The sequence below is a fragment of the Pipistrellus hanaki genome (assembly GCF_964339955.1).
Source record: "Pipistrellus hanaki genome assembly, chromosome: 4".
Taxonomy (NCBI): domain Eukaryota; kingdom Metazoa; phylum Chordata; class Mammalia; order Chiroptera; family Vespertilionidae; genus Pipistrellus; species Pipistrellus hanaki.
In genome coordinates this window covers 1895213-1906054 of record NC_140506.1, presented here as the reverse complement: position 1 = coordinate 1906054, position 10842 = coordinate 1895213, and the positions used below count along the sequence as shown (strand labels likewise).

The window sequence follows — 10842 nt, the reverse complement described above, 5'->3', positions numbered from 1 at the left end:
CCAAAGAGCCACATGTGGCTGGAGAGCTGAGGTTTGCCGACCACTGCTCCAAGGTCATGTATCTGGTGATGAATCTAAGAACTTTGTTTAACCCAGAGGTTGGAAAACTGTGGCTCGAGAGCCACATGGGGCTCTTTGACTCCTTGAGTGTGGCTCTTCCACAAAATACCACGGCCTGGGTGAGTCTATTTTGAAGAAGTGGCGATAGAAGAAGTTTAAGTTTTGAAATAGTGGCTCTCCAAAGAAATTTCATTCATACTGTTGATATTTGGCTCTGTTGGCTACGGAGATTGCCAACCACTGCCTTAGAGGGAGAAAGGGGACAAATGGGAGTTCTCCAGAACTCAGAGGTTGGTGGGAAGGAGGCTGTGGAGAAGGACAGGAGGATCCTGGCTCCCGAGCAGGAGCTGGGAGTCACATGTGTCCTAACCCCGAGTCAAACCTGAACAGACAGACAGGAGGACACAGGGCAGACCGCAGAGCAAGCCTCGCCGAGAGAGGGGACAGCAGACAAGGGGGTGGCTTACCAGAGCAGGGACCACAGCTGACACCTCCCCAGAGCAGCAGCGGTGGGGGGGGACACCTCCCCTTCCTGGAGGCACAGCGGCTCAGAGCAGGCACTCAGAGAGGGAGACGCAGGGGTCCTGGCATCAGCACTGGGGGCCTCCCCACCGGAGCGGGACAGATTCCCAGGGAAGAAGAGTCCCCTCCGTTGGCTGGAAGGGAAAGGAGCCATTCTGAAACCTTCCAGAGCTTTCTGTTCTTGGTCTGACCTGCTGGGTTGATCAGAGGGAAACTGCCTGGAAAGGAAGGCTTGGCTCCAGCTGGCTGGGAGCAGGGAGCGCCCCACCTGCAGCCCATCCTGCTCATTCTGCTCCCTGGCCAGGACTGTGGAATTATCAGACAGAATTTAAAGCATCTGGATCACTGTGCTAAGGCAGCGGTTCTCAACCTTCCAAATGCCGCGACCCTTTAATACAGTTCCTCATGTTGTGGTGACCCCCAGCCATAAATTTTCGTTGCTACTTCATAACTGTAATGTTGCTCCTGTTATGAATCGTAATGTAAATACCTGTGTTTTCCAATGGTCTTAGGCAACCCTGCTAGCGGTTCTCAAAAACCACTGCTGTAGAACCAGAACTGTATTAAAGGGTCAGGGCATTAGAAAGGGTGAGAACCACTGTGCTAAGGGCTCTAATGGATCAAGTTGACAGCCCGCAAGAACAAATGGGCAATATAAGCAGAAAGATATAAATACTAAGAAAGATTTAAAAAGACACGTCCCAGGTGGTAGAAAATGTTCAAATACTTCCTTGTCTCTTAACTTTGAACTTAACAAACAATAAACAAATAACCTTTTATTTTGAGTCTTCTGATGGATTAAGAATGTGTTCTATTTGAAGAACATCCTCTCCTAACCCCTGCTTTTCACTCCTATACGCTAGTGCAGTGGTCGGCAGAGCCAAATATCAACAGCACAACGATTGAAATTTCTTTGGAGAGCCACATTTTTTAAATTTAAACTTTTTCTAACACCACTTCTTCAAAATAGACTCGCCCAGGCCGTGGTATTTTGTGGAAGAGCCACACTCAAGGGTCCAAAGAGCCGCATGTGGCTCGAGAGCCGCAGTTTGCAGACCACAGTGCTAGTGCATACAGATGAATGATGGCTTTGTTGGGGTGTGAAACAATTTTGCAAGGACTGAGACCCGTGAATGGTTCATGTGTTCCCAGAATTTTGAGCATGTGGGAGAATGAGGAAGGGATACAAAACACGGCTTGGGAAGTTCAACTGCACATCTCCAGGCTCAGAGCAGGAGGGAAGGCACTCATTCCGGTAAAAGAAGTTACTGGGGAGCATGTCCAGTCTCTGAGGCGATTAAACCCTAGGAACCGCAGACTGCTAATCCCACTGCTCACCCCCTACCTTTATGGGAAATTGAGTAGAAAGAAGGGCATTTTCTTTAATGATCTTTCCCTTTAACCAATATTTATTAAATCTTTGAATAGAAAAGGCCAGCACACTTCCTGGTCTTTGAGCCTCCCTTTAGTACAGCTGATTTTTATGTTTATAAGGAAATAACCCCAACTTGAATCAAATCTCAAAATCCAATAACATATTTAATTGTAAAAAGGGAAAAACATTAGAAAACACTTTCATATACTTTACCAATCGGCATACAACAACGTGTATAAAGATTTGAACATAAAATTGAGTAAGCCATAAGATATGCAAGGAACAGATTCAAAACTGAAATACATACAATGATTTCTCTAAATTTTTGCTACTCATCTATCTAAAATTATAGAAGAAATTAGATGGAAGCCATAACAAAAGACTATGGGGGTTTATTTAAGGAACTCAAGAAGCCCTTAAAAATAAAATTATTTCAAAGCAAAAATTTAGTAAAAAAAAAAAAAACAAGAATGAGAATGTAATCTAGAAATCAATGTGCTTTGTCTGAATTTCTTTACAACTCATGGTTAAACTGCTTACAAAAAAGAAGGCCCTTGTAAAATTCCTGTTGATAAAAAGCAGATAAGCAAGCACGTGGAAATAGGGACATGTTATATGGGTCTTAGGACCATGCCTCCTCAGAGGGTCCTGGGCACATATATTTAACCTGCAATTAACTCTCCGTGTTTTAAATCACTAAGCACGTTTCTGAAATTCACAGACTTCCAGGGAAATACCGGCGTGCTCGCTAATAAAAAGCAAACATGATGTACTTGGACGATTTTTCACAGAGAAAATATTGGGTAATCATCTTTCACTTTAACGACCTTACAGAATGTTTATGTGGAAACACCCGGATTCCCTCCTTATTAGGAACCCCTTTTGGAGAAGTAAATCACTCTGGCCTTAATCAAAGTTAAAATAACTGTGTTAGCCCTCTGGAGCAAAGGACATAAAAATGACTTCATATTTTATCATTAAGCCATTATTTATAGTATTTCGATACATATTTGTAAAAAAGAAACACGCGCACTAAATTGAATTAGTAGGCATTGTACCTAGATTTACACTACCAGAAATAAGACCATAATGCGTTCTCTGAAATCCAAAGATGACTATTTGTCAATAATGTCCTGGATAAACATGCGTTCTTCAAGAGCAGCATTGGACAGGTGGTCCACGGAAGGCAAATTTTGAATTTTTGAAATACTACTGGAATTCAAATTTCAAATAATTCAAATTATCTGAACAATTCAAACTATCTGGACACATATTGCAGGTGTATAAACATGACAAATAAACGATAAGAAAATGTCTACATTAAAAAATATTCTCTATTTAATTACACAGAAGAATTGTTTCCTGCTGCAATGGCACCTAGAAACGTGGAAGCATAGACCAAGAAGGTGTCTTAGAGGCAAACAGCTTGAGCAGGAAGTGGAAATTGGTGACAATCCCTCAGACAGAGACGCAAGATGGATGGACTGGGCAGAGGGTGCCATGCTGTGATGGACTTGCACCTCGCACAGAGCCAGTGTGCTGGGCTCCATGCAGTTTCATCTGCTGAGCTCCTGTGCATGCCACATGTGGTCCTACTGTCTGTCTGTCAGGGGGAGGTTGATGAACAGAGGGACAATCAGCATTCACTAGGTCCTCCATCCCGTCCTCCATCGGGTCAGCACGCATTCACTTTATTGCTTATCTTCGTCTGAAATGACTCAGGCGCTCCTTGTTTCTGTGCTCAGTTCCATGTTTTCCCTGTGCGCATGAAATACCATAGCATTGGGGTGGCGTAGTCCTCCCACCCCACTGGACACTCTTAGTGTGTGAACCTACCTCATCACTGTTCCCTTGCTCCTTGCGAGATGCTTCAAATGGATTCAATCCATAAACAAAGCAATTTGAGTAGCTCAAGGTGGTGCTTAATTTGGTCCTGTAACGTAGCATGGCTGGCATCAACCTTAGCACTACAGTAACAGAAAGAAAACATGGGATAGACTGGTTTATTTTGCTTTGATTTGCTTTTTGGAAGCTTGTAATAAGTCTACTTATCTTTTACTTAAGTATATTATACTCATCTTTTATGCTTATATTTGAGATGCTAAAACTGCACCTAATGATGGTAGGGGGACTTTGAAGAAACCTAAGTAGGAGAGGACAAGGCTTTTGAGGAAGGAATCTGAGGAAGTAGTTCCTGTGGCTCAATTAGCCTTGAGCAGCAGGAAGGACTTCTCTTCCGGTATGGAAGAGAGAGACTTCAGTACAGGCATGGTGAGAACTGTTTTTAAAGACATGGAGAGGAAGTTGAGGGGAATTCTTCACGTGTTCATTTAACAAATACCATCAAACATCTACTGTGTGCAGGACATGAGGAGAAATGCTAGGTCTGTGATAGGTAAACGCTGCTCGTGAGCCACATGTGGCTCTTTGGCCCCTTGAGTATGGCTCTTCCACAAAATACCACATGCAGATGCACACATACAGTGGGATTGAAACTTCATGGCCCATGTGCAGAAGTCGGCTTTTGGCTCTCAAAAGAAATTTCAAGCGTTGTACCATTGATATTTGGCTCTGTTGACTAATGAGTTTGCCGACCACTGTGCTAGGTCATCAGAAAGTCATGTCTGTTCCCACAGGAAGACAGGTAGTTCAAGATGAAACAGCTGAACCCCACAGAATCTGGAGGAGGTGGCCAAGTGCGGAGGGGATGAAAGCATTTCGGACAGAAGGTATTAAATCGAAGGATCATATGACACATTTAAGATATAAAGGAAGTTGGCTGATGCAAATGTTGTGCGTATGGTGGGGTGGAAGGCAGGAACACAGGAGCCAGATGCATGAGAAGGAACTGGAGCGGCAAGGGAGGGAGGTGACTGGTCTTATCCTAGAGACAGCGGAGAACAATAAAGGGTTTTGAACAGAGTGTGATGTAAAGTGATAATAATAAATCCACTGTTGGCTAAGTGGAAAATGAATTAAAATAACTCTGAAAAAAAGAAGGATTGAAGGCCAGAAGACTAAGTGAAGAAATATTTCCTGGAAGAAGGTGGAAAAACAAAAAGAAAAGTATGTTAGGATCTTAAGGGGAAAGTGCTAGAAGCATATGCCCTGATACTTGCGGCAGCTGTGCTTCTGTGAGATGAAACACAAGCTCACAGCGTTTGGAGAGAAAGAACTAAACTACATTATAGTCCAATGTGTGCACTTTGTTGACCATGCTAAATATTTGCTTGAAAACAACACAAGGAAACCATTCCCTGGTTATTTTCCTGTTAATATTTGCCAACACCTATACCTGATCCTCGTGAGCATGAGAAAAATAAAGCTATCTGCAGCTGTAATACTTCTGTTTTTTACACACATTTTATTCAATTCTCATTGCTCCCATACTCAGGCCAACAATACACATAGTGTTCAAAGTGTCCGATGAATACTGATGGACACTTGCTGTTTTAGAGGTTGGTTTCCATCCTCTAAAGAATTATTCTCATTTGGTAGAGAAGACAATTTTTTTTTTTAAAGCACCTATGTGAATGCCCTAATGCTGGACTGCGACTAAGCCACAAGCACTAGCATCTCCATCAAACCCAAGGTGACCTTGGGTCTGGGACAAGGTGATAAAGATCCTACTGCTCCAGGTTTAACCGCCAAGGGATGGATTTGCTAAACTGGGACACGTGGAGGCCTGGGCACTCACTGCTCTCCATCGGCTTGGTAGTCCCCCAGCGTTTTACCCACCGATGCCTACGCCACTGAGGAGCATTTGAACACTGGCCTGTCATAATGTTTAATTATATTCTTCCCCTCCTTCTTCCCAAGTCATACATACAGTGTACCAATTCTCCCTGTCAATGAGAGCTGGGACTCCATGCTTGCCCGTTCCTTTTCACCTGCTTCTTGACCTCCAATTAGTTTTGTTGTCCTTTGGGAATGGCTACACCTTGCCTCTGTCTTTAGACTTAACAGCTACATTTCCCATGAGCCTGCTTAGTTAACAATGTGTTTTTTAATGCTTTTCCACTCAAGCTTTACTCTTCCCTTCGCTTTTTTTAAAAAAATATATTTTATTGATTTTATACAGAGAGGAAGGGAGAGAGATAGAGAGTTAGAAACATCGATGAGAGAGAGTCATCAATCAGCTGCCTCTTGCACACCCCCTACTGGGGATATGCCCGCAACCAAGATACATGCCCTTGACCAGAATCGAACCCGGGACCCTTCAGTCCCCAAGCCGACGCTCTATCCATTGAGCCAAACCAGTCCCGGCTGCTTTTTTTTTTTTTTTTTTTTTTTTTTTAATTGATTGTTTTGAGATGGAGGAAAGGAGGGAGGAAGGAAGATAGAGAGAAAGATAGATAGATAGATAGATAGATAGATAGATAGATAGATAGATGATAGATAGATGATAGATAGATGATAGATACATCAATTTGTTATTCCGATTATTTATGTATTCATTAATTGCTTCTCATATGTATCCTGACTGAGGATTGAACCTAAAACCGTGGCTTATTGGGACAATGCTCTAACCCAGCGGTCGGCAAACTCATTAGTCAACAAAGCCAAATATCAACAGTACAACCATTGAAATTTCTTTTGAGAGCCAAATTTTTTAAACTTAAACTTCTTCTAACATCATTTCTTCAAAATACACTCACCCAGGCCGTGGTATTTTGTGGAAGAGCCGCACTCAAGGGGCCAAAGAGCCGAAAGTGGCTCGCGAGCCACGGTTTGCCGACCACGGCTAACCCACTGAGTAATCCAGCAGGTCTTCAATAAGCATAAAATTTATTTGTTCTTCAGGTTTGTAGGGAGTCCCAAGTTTTAATGCCACCTTAAAACAACACATTTTTAAAAAAACATACTTTTTAAAATAAGCAAAATTTTCAAGGGTTCATTTCCCCACTGTCTTCACTCTCTCATACAATTTAACTCAACTCCAGTATTTTTGTGACTCTCTCTCCCTCTGCTCAGGATGGTTTTCTCCATTTTCTGACCCTGTACATTTATCATTAATGTCACATGACATGAACCTCATTTCTCCTTCAATGTAGGAATTACATCTTATGCTTCATTGGCATCCTCTCCACCAACTCCTGTCCTGGGACTGGCACTTATGGAATAGAAAATGATTGGTTTACAGTTCAAATACTAGAACATGCAGTTGTCTCTTTATCAAGCAGTGGATCTATAGATTATTTTAGACCCACCACCAGGGTCCTTGATTCTTGACACATAAATAATGTGACATGCTGACTAAATTAAGACATAAGCTAGGAAATGGTCCCATAAGGATTCATGTTCTCCAGATTGAGAAATTGTACCATTGCACATCACAATAAATAGACACCATAAGCAAGTCACATGGGCCATCTTATTCACTTAGCAAGACATCCCTCTTCCACCCCCCTAACCCCCACAACGCACTCACTTCTGTCTTCCTCACAGCCTTGCTAACCACAGAAGCTTCTCTGACAGAGTACTGATGCCCTTACTTTGACAAAGTAAAGGATGACAGAGTACGGATGCAGGGTTGGCGTCAATTGAAAGAGCTTAATCAGATAAAGTGGCAGATTGCTCTCTTAAAAAGCCTGTCAAAAGCCCTGTCACTATTCTCCTGGGAATGGTCTGAGAAGGCTAGAGTGTCCTTGTTGTAGCTGATGTGAAATGGAGCTGGCAACTCATGGGGCCGCAAAGAAAGACCACAATAGTAGTGAGGAGGCTCCCTAGAGCAGCAATCGCCAACATTTCAGACCTCAGGGACCACCCGTGAGAGAGAGTCTGAGATTCGTTTCCTCATCACCGTTCTTCATACTTTAACCAGGCTTCTCATGTTAATGAGCTCTACTCACTCCGACAGCTTCCTGTGGGCCCCGTTTTGTTCTCTCTTGGATATACACCTGTGCCATGCCATCCCATTCTTAATGAAAAGAAACAAATGCTCATTTAGAAGAGCCTCCTTTACCAGATGCTAACAAACCACACAGGGGTAAGGTTCAAGATTGGGATTGTTGGGAACCTAAAGCCCTGGATGCTGGAATTAAAACAGCAGGAATGTAAGTAGGTGTCTCTCGCGCAGAAGGCACTGCGGGTGGGATGGCATTGCTTGGTGCCCAGTGAAACTCACGAGGGAGCAGTCGGACCACATTTTCTGCTCACTCATGGGAACTTGCTTTGTAGCAAGTTAAATGCTCTGAAATAATATGTGGGAGAAAAAGAAGTTATGTCATAATTACAATTAATATCACAAATTGCTACAAGTCACTTTAGGCAATTATTTTCTTATAAGGAACTAAGTGTCCACAAAACCCAGTAAAGTTTACATCGAAAAGATAAGAAAATATTCCTATGGGGCTAAGGGTTGTTATTAGACTGTGGAGATTTGTCATTCTTTTCCATTAATTATAGGACACCATGGAAGGTGGAGGGACACAAAGACTAGAGAAACATGGCTGATAGATGTAACCAATGGGAAAGCCAATCTTCTTGAATTAATTGACAAGTAAAATAGGCATGAACTCTGACTATCAGCTTCAGTGGTAGCTGTCAGTCACATTGACCACATGAGAGAGCTAGGTGATCTGAGAGCCATGCTAGCGATGCATTAACCCTGTCCTGTGTTTGTAAAAGACATTGACACGCATCCAAAGACCTGGAATCCAACTCACCCAGGCACCCAAAAGTGCTCACCTCATCATGACATATATTTTGCATTACTCTTATAATATTAGCTCCATTTTCATCTGAAGAAAGTATAGTATGTGGTTAATATAGTAATACATTTAGATGAAAATCCTTAGCTATAAATAATGTTTCCATTCATGAAATAGAAAACGATAATTATATTTTTACTAAATTGGGCAAGTTTATATTTATTTGGTTCCACTATTTTACTGAGAATTTTCTATTAATTAAATTAAATTGTTGCTCTTTTTCTGAACTGAGAGGCATTTCAGTGTCTAAATTATACTTATAAATACAGTACCTAACAGGCATGATTATTTAATCCATAGCTCTAATCACATGCTGAGAGATGGATATAAATTTGTGAAGATGCACCTGCTGTTTTCTTCATTAGAAGCTAAAAACCATGATTGGATTAGGATAGATTATCAAAATCAGAATTTAGAAATAAATCTAAAGGGAGTTTTTAACTGTGACCAGAAGAATAAACTTATTCAATGAAAGAATTATTCATGGCCTAGAATTTAGTCTCTAAAAAAAGAAAGAGAGAGAGAAAACCCATGGACATGAACAACAATGTGGTGATTGGAGGATGGAGGGAGTGGGTAAAGGAGAAAGAGGATATAGGGGGATAAATGGTGATGGGGGAAAATAAAAAGTAAATACACACACACACACACACACACACATATACACACACACACATATATATCTACAATTTCATGTCTTCTAACTCGACCTTCCTCTTCCAATCAACTCCCACCTACCTCCACTTACTCCCCAATCCAAAACACACACAGTCCTGTCTGTTTATATTCATCTACTAGGAGTTTCCTGACTGTACCATGATCAGCCATCACTTCCTATACAACTCTCTGTCCTGTTGACTGACACACCTCCCAATTCCTCCCTGTCTACACAATCTCACCCTATTTCCTCTAGCTCATACACCCTTCTATTTTGAACCTGGATTCAGATGTCCTGTCTCAAAAAGATTTCTATGTATTTACCTTGATCATGACCTTTTGTACGCATCATCTCACATGTTTCCATGACTGATTCACTTCATCATAAACGTTAAGCACATCAATGTTAAAAAACTGACATTAAGTTTGTGTTTTAAATTCTTCAAATTCTGGTTAACCTTGGGTTGTAAACCGAATGTTCAATAAATCTGTAATGAATTCATGAATGAATAAATTCATTCATTTATTCAGTAAATATCTAAAAATGACTACTATATTTTAAAAATGGTTATAGGCCTTCAGCATAAAATGAACATAAAGAAAACAAGGTCCCCGGTTTTTGGGACTTTTATTTTACTTGGACAAGATAGAAAATATAGATTAAATAAGTAATTTCAAGTAGGCTAAAGTGAACAAAAGGAAAAAATAGAATCTTCGAGCCTAAAATGTGGATAGTAAATTCAACAAATGAATATCAAACTTAACATAAATTCTCATCTTTTACTTCTCAATAGAACGTCTTTGTTAAAGATGTCATTGTGCCCATTGGACATACTGCATCAGAATTCCTTGTATTTAGGTGTGTCCACACGATGTGGTGCTAACTAATGAGCTCAGGTCCCTGGACGGGCTCTTTCTGTTTTGTTTTGTTTTCTTTTCCTCATCCAGCCTCTCACCTGGAATGTGGGACAGATGATTATCAGCCGGGAAAGCCAGCTATGCCCTGAGGAGGAGAGGTAGGCAGAGAGGGGCTGGTTTAAGTGGCAGAATTAGCCCTGGCTCGCCTAACCCTAAGCTGCATGTCAGGTAAGAAAAACAAACAAACAAGCAAACATTTATTTATGAAGCTCCTTAGGTTTCTCTTAATTGCCCCTTAATATAATCCTCGCTGACAGGGTGGGTGCTCAGGTGTTAGTGGGAGAAAAATGTGCTGACATGCTGCAGAAACCGACAAGACAAACTCCACCAGGTGAGAATCTGCACAGGATGATTAAAATGTTACCGTGAAACTTTACATTGTATATCTCGCTTCAGAGGCACAAATATGGATGAATTCTGATTTCAATTCTTATTAAACAAGGTCATATAATTTTATAATGTTGGCATTAATATATTCCTCATCATAAAAATACAGTAGAAAATTCAGTAATAAATAACATATAAAAGCCTTCAAAAAATTGCCTATGGCAGAAGAAATCACTTAAGAACAGAAGGCATGACACGGATCATTTCTTG

General features: G+C 41.2%; 1 long non-coding RNA gene across 1 annotated transcript in view; it reads right to left on the bottom strand.

The window, feature by feature from the left end:
• Window positions 1-6753: 6753 nt before the first annotated feature.
• Window positions 6754-10842, bottom strand: part of LOC311620925 — a 44956-nt gene continuing 40867 nt past the window's right edge. The window contains exon 3 of the long non-coding RNA XR_014794769.1: window positions 6754-6791. This is a non-coding gene — a long non-coding RNA (uncharacterized lncRNA). The remainder of the gene's footprint in view (window positions 6792-10842) is intronic.